General features: G+C 40.0%; 1 protein-coding gene across 1 annotated transcript in view; it reads right to left on the minus strand.

The window, feature by feature from the left end:
- Positions 1-245: 245 nt before the first annotated feature.
- The window catches only part of IRS1 (insulin receptor substrate 1), a 50,310-nt gene continuing 37,083 nt past the window's right edge, over positions 246-13,472 (minus strand). The window contains exon 2 of the mRNA XM_071566622.1: positions 246-1,296. The gene's annotated coding sequence lies outside the window, so the exon portion shown is untranslated. The remainder of the gene's footprint in view (positions 1,297-13,472) is intronic.

The following is a 13,472-nucleotide window of genomic DNA, read 5'->3' on the forward strand; positions in this document are numbered from 1 at the left end:
CCTCAGTGGAAGGAGGGCTGTATCCTGCAGATTCTCCAGAAAACTGAAACATGGACTTTAGTGAAATAATGCAAGGAAGCAACTCTCTGGTACACCTAATTACACTTCATTCTTAAGAAGCTGTGGTGGTCCACAGATGTTCTCAATGAGCCACAATGCAAACATCACAGAAACATGGAGGGACAATTTGAGTTGAGACAGCTTACCAAGAAAACAAAAAAAAAAACCAAAACCACAACAGCAGATAAAACAGTATCTAGTTTATTACATATAGAAAGAGATTTCCAGAATTTACAAACACCCACATTTTCATTCCAGGGAAAGAGTCAGTTTGAAAAGTTCACCCTTTTTTGTTTTCACTTTGTTTTGTGGTTTTCTGTTGGTTGTATTTTTGTTTTTCTTCTTTACAATATATACAATGGAAGACTTTGATTTCTTTTTTTCTGATTTTTTGTCAGTTCCTGTGCAATTGATGAATTCAAGTTGACACTTGTAAATACCATGTACAGTAATGTTTGTCTTCATTGTAGTTAATACAGACTATTATTTTACAAGGAGTACAAAATTATTTTTCTTTTGGAAAGAATTCAGCTCAACATCAGGGTTATCTTACAACTGATAGTATCAGTAAATAGGACTGTACAATCAAGGCCCAGAGACCAATGACTCATATTATATTATTTTCTGAATTACAATCTTAAAACAAGAATAGTACCCTACTCTATTCTTAGAAGCCTTGTTTTAAGCAGGTTTCCCACTCTGTTTACAACAGAATACAGTATACCTCAGTTCCACATCAAAAAAGATGTGCTGTAGGAAAAGTTACATTTTCATTAAAAAAAGTACATGTATAAATCAAAACCTATGTTAAATATTTAATACTCTTCAACCAACATTAAAGTTTGTATGTAATAATTTACAATGATGATTTGTCATACAGGTTTTCAGCAGCAAATGAAGTTGTGTAAATGTGCTAGTAAAATACCCACTCTCACCATGACATAGTGGTGGGCACATCAGTTCATGTGGCCAGCTGAGTCCTTCTGGGAGAGGATGAAGTCAGAGATTCGTTGTCCAGGTGTCACAGTGCTTCTGCTTGGCACAACACAGGATGTGCAGCTCAGTCAACTAACTCCTGAGGTTTGTGGAAGTAAACAAACTGAATTGGATGCATCGTACCCATTTACAGAGGAGAAGGAGGAGGAGGTGAGGTCCTAGTTGTGATAGCATGAAACATTTATAGTCTTGATACCCATGAGTTTAAAAGGATTTGTTGAGGTTGTGTAGGTCATCGTTCTGAAATTGAAAGAGAAGGAAAATTAGCATCATGGGGATTTTAAAAGCTTTTCTGTAATTATTTCCCTTCCCATCCTTCTTTTTTTATTTATTTAAAAGAGTTATCATCTAAACTGAAAGTGTTAGTACCTTGAAAAATTATGGCATACACACTTGAACTGTATTCAAGCATGTGGATCCCAAAAGCATTTAAAACAGATGTTGGCAATAAAATTCAAAGCAGTCAGAAACACATTTAAAACTTGCAAGAGATTCACCTAAGCAGAAACAATTTAAGTGTCCATACTGATTAACTCTGACAAGTTCCTGTGACAAGAGAAAGAAAAGCTCAGAACACCAGTCTGCTGGAGGTGTTTTTACCGCCTACAAGAAAGATTCATTAGATGTCAGGCCCTACAAGAGGGTTTTGTGGCCACCTGCAAAGCCCACAGCTTGCATGAGAAGGATGACCAAGGAATGGAGCATTTGGGGTGCAGCATTACCATTCCCTACTGACATACAAGCTGTAAAAAAAAGTTGTATCCAGAAAATTCTGGGGAAGTCCATAAATGTATGGACATCCTGCTTCTCTCTGAGCAGGCTGGGTGAATGACAAGGTCCTGCAACCCTGATAACCACGTGAGTTTACTGGGGGATGAATGCCAGAAGTTGCCTTTGAGCCTGACCCACCAGTTCTCATCCCTTGGCTGCTGCCTCCCTGATCCAGCACACAGTGCCACTGGCTCTGGCAGCAAGTCCTCTGGACCGACTTTTAGGGGCAGCAGCTCCTCAGTCCCAGGGCTGTGATCAGGAGGGACACAGAGCACAGTGGGGCGCGCTCGGTGCCGACCAGCCTCGTGTCCTGCCGGCAGTGCCGGTGCAGAGGCTCCGGCCCCAGCGGGGAGCAGAGTCCCTGCTGCACGACACAGGGCTGAGGTGGCACACTGGGGCACCGGGACTGCCTCCCCCTGCTCCCATGGCTGGCCACACACAGAGCAGCCTCCTCCCACCAGTGCCACTATCCCGCCACCCTCGAGCCCCTGCAGACCAGGGCCCCTTCTCCTCCCGCCCCAGTCACACACAGCCAGACCCACTGGGGACTGAACAGAACACCAGTGAAATGAATACCATTTTTGTTCTGACTGGGGTTAGAGGACTACCAGCATTTACATTTCAGGAGTTTCACCTAAAATGTGCTGAAGCAAGACTTAGATTTCACATAAAAGTGTGTCTATTTCTATATTTGATATTAACTATGCTCCTGAAAAGATGGTAAATACTGCATTTTCCTCAGTACAAATAAAGGCTTCCCATAGACATGTTGAGGCAAAAAAACTGAAAAGACCTCCTGTCCTATATTCTTTAATTGCATAAGAAACAGAATTTACTTTGTGTGGTCCTTCAAGTGAAAGGAAAGCCTATCCCTGCAAATGATGTGTGGTATGCTGTGAAAACTCCCTGGAGAATTATCTCACAGATCTCTTATTTACTTTCAACTTTCTACTGCACTCACATTGCGATCTACTGGAATGTTCCTACCCAAATATCTATATACAGCCTCACATAGCTGTACAGCTTTCAACTACGTTTGACCTAAAATTAGCCAGTAATCCCATACTTTATTAATAAAGACAAGCAACAAAGGGAAACTGGCTTCATTTACACGGAGGAGCATGATTTGCGTGCTGCATATCAGAGGTGGGTGTTCCACACCCAGCTCCCATCCAGCAGGGCCAGAGAACAGCTGGGTACCCACCAGCAGGGCCCCACAGTCCTTGCACTGACAGGGCAAGTGGAAGGAGAGCAAGTAACAGCTTTTCTACATCGCTAGACTTTGTTCTGCTAAGAGATTTTAAGTACATCAATAATACATATTTTGTAGTATCAGGGCCAAGTACTACACCTCTGCACCAGTATTCAGGTCATCTAAACTCAAATACATCATGTATTGAACAAAATGGCCTGTCCCACCCAATTCCTCACCAATATGCCCAAGAAGTCGCCACAACCACCAAGAGCAGGCATTCACTCCTGCATTCCAAAGTCAGAAGAGCAAAGGAAGAAAGAGAGTAACAAGTCTATTGGAAAACCAAAACACTTCCTGGAGGAATTTGCAAAGCAAATAATATTGCAGAAACCCAGTTACAGAAACCCAAGCACTCATATACTGAAGTCCTGCACATGTGTAAAGAGAGTGAAAAAACACAGCAGGTTGAAATATCCGAGAGTCTGAGACAGGATGAAGAGCCTGAATCATGTAGGACATGACCTGGTAGAGGCTGCATTTCATACAAACATCAGCTGAAGGTATGACAGGACACAGGGGCATGGAGCAGTTTCAAGTTTGTACTTACACACCCAGGATCTGCAGCAGTACCACAGGGAAATCTGTCACCCTTCCCTAAAAATGTACTGGTAGCTTTCATTTGCTTCAAATTTCGTGAATGAAAAACACAAGTAGACTCTGCTATGGACCATCTGAAATTACTGACTGCAATTATTTGTTTTCATACCCAATCTCTTTCCATAAAACATGAATTATGTAACCAAGAATGACAACTCGTGCTACTATTACAGTACAGCAGTGCCTGTTCTGTCTGAGTGCACAAAGATGTGAAGGAAACAGCCATTCTCAGAGCAAAGCTGCTCCTCCAAGGTCACTGGAAATTGGCCTTGGATTCAGGGAATACTTATTTGCACCTAATGCATAGCCAAAAGTGTCATCCTCAGTTTTAGCACACAAATGCTCTTTGCTGGACTTGAAAAGAGTATTTCTTAAATTTCTGACAAAACAATCCAAATCTCCTCTCTCCCCAGTGAACTATTACAGTATATTCCAAGGCGGAAGAACCTTATTTGGAAATGAAGCAATGCCTTGGATACCTACAGCCCTCAGCATTTCCTTAACAACACACAAAACAGAGCAGAAGACAACTGTTTTAATAGAGAGTGTGAGGACGGCAGCGAGCTGAGGTAAGATCATTAAAACTACTGACATCACTGCTGGCAACCAGAGAAAAGGGAAAACCTGTGTTTAATCTATTTCCTATTCACCACAAGTTTCAGCTGGAATCCCCAATAATACAGTTTGTGGTTGACTTTATGGAAAAAATTAGTGATGCAAGAAAAATGTACTGAAACAAACAAGCATCTTTAAAAGTTACCACAAGGTACCTTTAACAAGTAGTCTCTGCTCAACATCTGTTACAACACACATGCAGATAACACTGATGCACATTCCAGCTGGCAAAGCTTCCTTCTCAAATCTCTCAGTCCAGGATGGATACACCACAGCTAGCTGCAGTTCCTATTACAGCTGAAATCCCATCCTTAAATCCAGTAACTAAAAATAAGTTGATAGTTCATTTTATTTCCATTATTAGGGAGCTGGAGAAGAGAACCTAAAATTTGAACTAAGAGCAAATTGTCTAGACAATTTAATAGATCCTTCCTGAAGTTAACAGAATTTTCATACATAACACAGATGTGTTGCTAAACTACACTTAAAGTGTAATCCTGAGCCCTTCCTTACAATCTATTCTCTTTGAAAGTAATCAAGGAGGAAAAAAACAAACGGGAAATCTCAAGCAAAAGACTGCCCAGTAGCCAATTTAAACTTCTGTTCACTATTTAGAGCCAATAATGTGTCTTATCCCTAAAACACCAATAGAAATGCCCTTCCAAAGGGTCATTTCATTTCAAAACAAGTCAAATAAATGCAACTACTTTGTCACTGATTAACATGCCAGGGCAAAATGCGGCTCCCAAACATCAGACTTGCTCAGGACACTGTGACACTTTTCCAGTGTCAACTGGATTCTGTTTAGGAAACAACTCTACAGGTGACAGAGCCAGGTCAATGAAAAGATGACTCTTGAATCAAGAAAATACAGATTTTTTCCCAAATCTACCAAAGAAGGATAATTTTGCAACTCTGCCATCAACTTTGCTAATCCAAACGTATTCTCCAGAACTGTACCTGTTTCACAGCAGCTCATTTGAAACCACGAACAAGGACTGGCTGAAGACGCACTGTCATAGTTACTACCTATAAATACAAGGGTTTAGAAGTAAATGCACTTGTTGTTTATTTTAGGATCGTATAGAGCATCTTATCCTGTGAGTGATTTACACATAATGAACAGATCTACCTCGTAAAAAATAAAAACCTCGGGAACAAAAGCTCAAAACAAAGGAAGAGCCATTATGAACATACTCTGGAGGACTCCCCCAGCCTGGGCAGGTACCACCGAGTGTCTTTAGAAACCCGACATGAAATAAACACATTAAGACGTACGGACAAACTCACAGCTCTTGTTTGGTGACAGCGGCAGAGGCATCACCAATTTAAGGACACGGTTCATACCCACCCAAAAGCTGAGTCCAAGCCCGTTCCGTGATCACCGCACTGAGGAGCAGCAGCACTGCCTGTTTACGCTGTTCTTGGCGTTCCTAATGCTCACAGATACAGGAAGTATCTCATTCGGATAAATTAAAAACATCGACCAAAATTTAAGCTAGCTCAAATAACTTCTTTTCAAAGAGATGCAAATAAGCCATTTCCCCACTCACAGGGACGCTGAAAGAGCACAGGAATGCAGGAGAGAACAATGGCTGCTCCAGTGTGTTAATTGCAGCCTGAGTCTAACAAAAGGAATTCCAAACAGAACCAAACAAAGTAATTACCACGTTGCTATTTAACTTGACAGGCTATAATCTACATTTAACAGAGAAGCTTTTCGTCCTTGTACCCCAAAATGCCTATTTCAGCTTTCCTGTGAATGCCATAAGTGGGGAAGTACAGACGATTCGGTTTCACCAAGTCCTTTCCTACCAGGCAGGGTAACTGGAATTGGTATTTTCACCCCATTTTCTTCTTCATCAACAAAAGAGTTTTTACTCTTTTCCCCAGAAAGGGAAGGGGGGACAAAACCCCACAATTCTGAGACTTTAAATAAGATAAGCAGAAGACCAGGTTTTTGCATTTAAGAACCCATTTCCTGGGATGTAAGTACAGTGGGAAAGCACAAACTAAACCAAACACATTCTCTGGATGAGCTTCTGCCCAGTAAAGAATTCGTATGTTTGATTTCAGCTTCACAGCATGTCAGCCTGATTTAAATCATTCAAGAAAAACTAAACCCATCACTGAGGTCAGCAAGAAAGGCGCTGCCACAGAGAGGGAGCCAAGGACAGACTGCCTGCCCTGAGCACCTGGCACGGGAAAGGGAAGCTGCTGGAGGTTGGATTTGCCTGGTTCCACCTAAAAAGAGGAGGGCACGAGCCAGCTCTGCACTGGTATAAGATACTGAAAAAAGGAATTCACAAAGTTTCGACATAGAAGAAATATCAAAGGGATCTCCTGCTCTATTACCCAAAATCAGGAGCAGTTAGGGGTTTGAACAGGACTGATTACGCTAATAATGAATTTCTGATTAAATATTTCATCTTTTCAATTTTGGAAAAAAAAGTTCATGAGTTTTTCATTTTTTGGAAGACTAAAAGAAAAAAGATACGACTAAATCTAGAAAGAAAGAGCTTAAATTCAATAGTACGTTTTGTAAAGAAATTCTACAACTTTTCTTGTAGTGATACAGCTAAGTAAGTGGTAAAACAAAACAACTGTCCAACAGCTGCAAAAGGTACAAAAATCCAAGATACAGACTGTAGATTTTTGGTTGATTGTTTTTTCCCAAAATGCAAAACATAGGAAATGCCTCTCAATAGAAGGTGCAACATTGTAAATGGGATTCTCACGTTTGTTGCTTCTAATTTTCTAAGGACTGAGGACCTGCATCTTTGCCCTTCCTTTACTTATAGTTCAGCTGAGTAGCAAACTAAAGGCTGAGACCAGCTTACAATGAAGAGAAACTCCCTTTGTTTCAGGACTGAAAATTATGGTTACCAACACAGTCAGGGATCTCATGAGATCAGTACTTCAAGTTCATCCAAATCGTCCCATAAAGCTCCTCTAACACTCCTGTGGCAGTACTGGTTGTGTTTGTTATCCCTCAGCCAAACCCACTACTGGTCCAGGGTCTCCTCCCGTCCCCAGACTGCACTAATGAGAAGGGAAATCAAACCCTAAATGTGCATCACCTGCTTAGTAACTTCAGCCCTCACAGGACTACGCTGCTTCTGGTTTTAAGACTCAAAGAAACTTGCAAATTCAGCAACTGGGATCATTCATCATTTTGCCATTTGCACTGTTCAGTTCACCAAGGTCTCAGTGTAACCCTGAAGAATTTGGGGCATTCACACTTCCCCTGATGACTCAGTAACCCACACCCAGTTCAAGAAAGCAATGGTGAAGTGCACTTGGTATGGCTGAATCTTTCAAAGAGAAAAACATTGCTCAGTATTTATCAAACTGATAACCCTATATGACCAGTATTAATGAGGGAAATACAGAAACAACTTCATTATGCAATCTGTTTTTCAAAAGAGCTTTCTTAGATTTTATTTTAATTACTTTTATGGCAGTTTGCAATTCAATAAAAGCCACCAATGCTGGGAATCATTACAAGTGCTCTGTCTCTAGGGAAGCAGATGACTTGGGTGCCTTTGGATGCACTCACACATCCCCCGAGCTTGTTGGCAATTTAAATATACACTGTCAAATTTGACCCAACTTGAGTGCACTGAAGCTGTGCTCATATTATATCAACTACATTACACCAGCAGTGGAGCTCAGCAACATGTAACATAAAAGCATAGAAGTGCAATATAAGCAGAACAAATCTCAGCTCCTGCACATTCATTTTCATTATTCTTCTGTGAATATCTATTTCACATGCCTTTCTGGCACTGTGGGCTTGTTCCCCACTCCAGTTGCCCAATTTCATAGCCACTTTCTCCTGTGCTTTTCTGACCTGACTTTATAATGCTCATTTTCTGCCAGATTTACTTTTCTCTGACAACATGTTAAAAACCCTCTACATAAATAGTCTCAACTGCCTTGAAATTGTTCTCATGATACACGCTAAACTGTGAGAGTTACAACTTCAAGCAAGGAAGGATTCACACCATTCAGCTTTGCTGGAGCCATTTTCCTCTCAATGGACGAACCAGAGGAAAACACAGAACAGACAGAAGAAAAATGGCATTAAAAAGGAAGGGCTACGGAAGGCCCACAGGGGGATAACCTGGCCAGCTGACCTTCACTTTGAAATTCTGCCAGTGCAAATTAAGTAGCAAGTCTGCAGCATGTCTGGCAGCAGCCTGGGAAGGAAGTTCTGCAGTGATTTTGGATGAAACACTTCCTCAATTCACAACAACAGTGCATTAAATATCAAAAAAGGTTAATAAGGAGATGCTGGAAAACACATTGTGAAAAACAAGCCAAGAGAACAGAGGGGGGAGAGGATAAGAACAAACAAAATATTATAAAGTTGGCAAAAGTGTAGCAAGAAGTTTCAAAAGCCAAGGTAGAAGCAAAGCACCCATTATTCTGACACTGCTATGCCTTACTACAAAAACTACCATACAGAAGAAATAACATTTGAAAACAAAATAAAGGCTGTGCCTTAATGAAGTGAAAGGAGAAGGTCTTTGGCAAAAGGCAAAAAGCAACAGCAGAGTTTGTCCCACTTTGAAACTGGACTAGAAAACAATAACTTAACCAAAGATTTAGCTTTTCACCAAGACACCAACCTCAGGGTGATAACAAATTAATGCTTTGTAGAGCAAGATAACAAATCTTACAGGACTATGACATCTGGCATAATTTGTTTCAATAAGAATGTATCTTCATGTGCATCCACATAAATTCACAATTTATTTCTAGTTTCTAGTAATTTTCACTCATTCGACCGACTTTTTTACCTTCTCTCTCTGCCACAGATTCCCCCGGAGTCACACGGCATTTCCCCCTTCCCAGCACTTCACCTGACCACTGATATCCAAAGCATCAGCCATACCCAAAAGCTGCCAGCAAGAAAGTGCTGTAGCTTGGACAGACAACCTGGAGGCAGGTGGACAAGCACCCAGCTGGATGCAGAAAGACCTAAAATCTAATTCTGCTCTTGGTTTAATTTGACATGTAGTTCTACTCAAGTTACTTTGCCTTGGTCTCATAGAAAACAGATAAAACATCTACCCCATCTGTTTTCTACATGAAATTTTCTCGTGAGGAGGAGGAGGAAGTCAGAGTGTCTCAAACATGCACAGTCACTAGAACATCGAGGGAATTATTTTTCTGCCTTAATCTTCCTGTGTCTCAGTGCTTTGCCTGTGAGCTGTGAACTGGTACCTGACAGAGTTCAGAGGGTGCCAGGGGGCAGCCAGCAGGGGGGGAGTGTCTCGACAGTGCCCACCTGACGGCAGACACAGCGCAGCATCTGGACAAGGTCCTATAAATAAAACATCAAGCCAGCCAAAAAGAACTGAAAAAATGCTTCACTCGGATCACTGCCTACAGACTGAAAATATGTTATATGTGGGAAATGCAAGGTTCTTGCTGCATGGTCTTAAACAAGAATGCACATGCATGAGGGTCAGGGCAAAAGTATAAATGCTTACAAAAATAAGTAACATTTGAGTGTGACTGTACATATGGCCAAGTATTACTCCACAGTGAAACAGATTTTAAAAAGTAAGTAAACACTACATGCAAATAGAATTTTTACCTGGGGAAAAGAAAAAGAAAGACAACAAAATTCCATCCAACATCAGAAAATAAGCCTTTACTGGTAAAGTAAGAACTCTACCAAGACAAACTTGTTTGTATATAGATTTGGGTTTCAAAACAACTGTCATCCAATTTATTTCCAGAAACCATAGTAACAAGAAAATACTAAATATAGGGTGATAAAGGGCACAAAGGAAATACAATTCTCATTCCAAACAATGGAGCTGTCTCAAGTTTGAAGTACATCGGCAGAGGAAGCAGCACCTGGCAGGCACCCGGGAGGGTGGGGGAGCCCTACTTGGATACAGCTGTGGATTAAATCCAAATTATAAAGACCAATCAGACAAACCAAGTCTTTTACTGCTGTTTCTTCAGAGTTTCATTCAGCAAAATCCTAAAAGCCTGAATGACTGTCAATGTTATATTTTAAAGTTACTAACAGCCTAAATGGACTAACCTTCACTTGCTCAACCACCATGATTTAAATGGGAAACTAATCAACAGTCACGTTAGGTATTTAATTTTAACACTAATTGAGCATTATGAAGCTGTGTAATTACACAAGCAAAAGTCAAACTAGGTAGAAGTTTTTATCAACTCAGAATTTTCAGATATCTTAATTCAGTAATTCTTAAACCCTTTAAAAAAACATGCCACATGAAAGTCTTTCCATATAATGAAAGCTGTTCACAGCAGTATCAGTAAGAATCTCCCTAAATGATAAGACACTGTATTATTGTAACACATAAATCTTGTGCCAGTTGTCAAATTCAGTATTAAGGATAACCCTTTAGAAGCTATCGGTATAAGTCAATTGAAAATTAAAAGCATATAGTAATACAGATTAAAGGCTTAGCATACACACTGAAAGATCTGGACATGATATCTCATCTCATTAAGATGTGTTGGTTAATCAATGACTGAAAACATCCACTAAACATTAACGTTGACAATATATATAAAAATTTAACCTTATCATGCTGTATCACTGCTCTATATAATCTCATAAAATGTGAAGTTCTGTGTTCTCATCACCTGCCCCACACTCTTGTCCCACTGGCCACCCAGTCTCCCAAGAATGCGGAACTCACTCAGCCTGCTGACAGTCTCGGTGATTACAAAGTAACTGATGATGCATTTTAACCTTCCCCAGAATAAGGTGCAGAGCAGGGGGATCAGTACCCACACCCATCCCCTCACCAGGCCCAGCACTGCTGATCAGATACTGCAGAGAAGCAGCAGAGAGGGAAAGGGCAGTTAATACGTGAGACAAATCTATAGGAAACAGCTTCATGAGTTCCACTGCTCACAGATCAGCTGTTCGGAGAAGCAGTTTTGCTTGGAGCAGTGCTTTGTCAGTGTTATTACTGTTATGTTATGCAAAGAATGTATTAAATTCTTAAATATTACATGAGATTTAATGGATTGTGTATTGCATGTGGGAGGTCAAACAAGGAGGGTAATGTTCCATTCAGCATTAGAGATGTAACATAAAAAACAGAAGCCTGCACTATACTTCAAGGAGCAAATGCAGATCAAACATATGGCTGAGATGGAAGAAGGCAGCCTAGAAGGTAGAGGGAAATAATAAAATAAAATTAAAAAGATAATTTAAAAAATAATCAGTGGTTGTGGCAAGCAGCAGTGCAGTTTTCAAGAACGTTCCCATCACTCTGGTCTCTGTTATAAAGGGAATCCAAACCACAGAAGGACCCAAGCAGCCATTGATGGTACCCAGACTAAGTGACTTCCAAAGCCAATTCCACAGTAAGTTCTACAGCTCAGTCCCTTTTAAAACATTTTCTGCTTTCATAAGCCAACTATAAATTCTTTCCCTATCCTTCCCTTACCCAAGAGAATATTGCATTTGTTTTTTAAGTTCTTGTGTACGTTTGGGAACTCCCTGCAGCTGCAGTGGCAGAGACTCTGAATGTCCTTGCTCCAGTAAAGCAGCACAAAGAATGGCAGAAAGTATCCCAGCTTCTACTTTCCATCTCTGATTTCATGACAGAGACAAAAATACTTTAAGTCTAATTTTAGGTCCAACTCTCTTAAATTAAGGCTTTAATTAAGATAAAGCTAGCATTTTTATCATAAAACTTCCATTTTCATGGCCTTTTGGGGAAAAAAGAGTACACAGTACAGCAACCAAAGAGAACTCAGTCTATGGTTTTTTGCCCATCTGTTTTCCAATAACAGCAGGTTTTTCATGTTATTAAAGAGGTTTAAGATACATTTCATCCTTTTAAATCACTTAAGGAACAAAGAAAACTTTGCAAATGTGTTGTCATACTGAAAGTAAGTATTTTGCAGTTTAGAATTCTATCAGAAGGTATATTGCTAATCACACTTTCCTGTAACATGAGGTTTTTACTTATCATATGCATTGTACAAGAGGCAGGAGTGTAGTACCACTGTCTATAAGTATGTATGTCTACAAAAAGGAGCTATAGAAGCATGAAAAAAGTAGTGTTTTGCATTACTGTAAAAAACACCTTCCAAAACCAGGACAGCTCCCTGCCTCAAAAACAAAAACTCACTTCCAAACCTCCACATTGTCAGATAAAATTTATGATTCCCAGTTCCAATTCTGAAGCCTGTTAGAAATAAGAATCATTGCAGAAGGAGAAGGGAAGAACAAAGAACAATTCTTTTTCTACAGATAAATGCATCCTCTATTCACAATGATTGTTTTTCTGTTGTTTTCTCCAGTCTCATATTCATCTCTCACTAGTTGCCAACTATGCCTAATGCTTTATGCAATGTTTAATTTTAATTAAGAATCGTGACAATTAGAAGTCAAGAGTTTCTGCAGCATCTGTAGGCATCTTGTTCTACAGAGACAATATGATGAAATACAAACAAAGAAACCTTTTCTTTCTATAAGTCAAGGTCCTGGTATTTCAGCACCTTATTGCAAGAGAAAAAATGCACCGGGGGTCTGTGGAGCACAAACAGAGGGAGCCACGAGATAATAACTGAAGGTGCAGCAAGTTCTACTGTGAACGCAGCTTGGCCCTTCTCAGCTCGCAGAGTATTGACATAAAAAGTGCAGCTTTCAGGCAAATACACCCCTGAAATGCAGCAACTCTTCCTTCCAAACTTCAAGGTCACTTCAAAATCTGCAAAACATCAGCGCTGTCTGAAGTATTGGTTGGGAGGGATCAAAAGGAATAGTGTTCTCATCTCACTGAGGATGGTTAAATTCTTTTAGCTAAAGCTTTCCAGTGAATTTCAACTGGAGGGAACTGGTAACAACTCTTAAGCACTGAAAGCTTTAAAAAATTCAAGCAGCAAATTAGATGTTCTGCCATTTTATCATGCAAAATATAGACAATACAGACATTCATATGACTTTTAGAGTGAAAATCTTCTTGTAATATACATTTTCAAAAGAACAAGCAACTCAGCCAAAACACCCTGAATTTCCTTATAGGGCACAATATAAAAATTATTTTAAAATTAACACGTCTTAGACCATCAGATTTTTGCTAGCACAATTTTTGCATAACTGTAAATACAGACTTTTAATAAAAAGTCCTACAAAACACCCTATTTTGCTACTATT

This window comes from Pithys albifrons, chromosome 11 (genome assembly GCF_047495875.1).
Source record: "Pithys albifrons albifrons isolate INPA30051 chromosome 11, PitAlb_v1, whole genome shotgun sequence".
Lineage (NCBI taxonomy): Eukaryota > Metazoa > Chordata > Aves > Passeriformes > Thamnophilidae > Pithys > Pithys albifrons.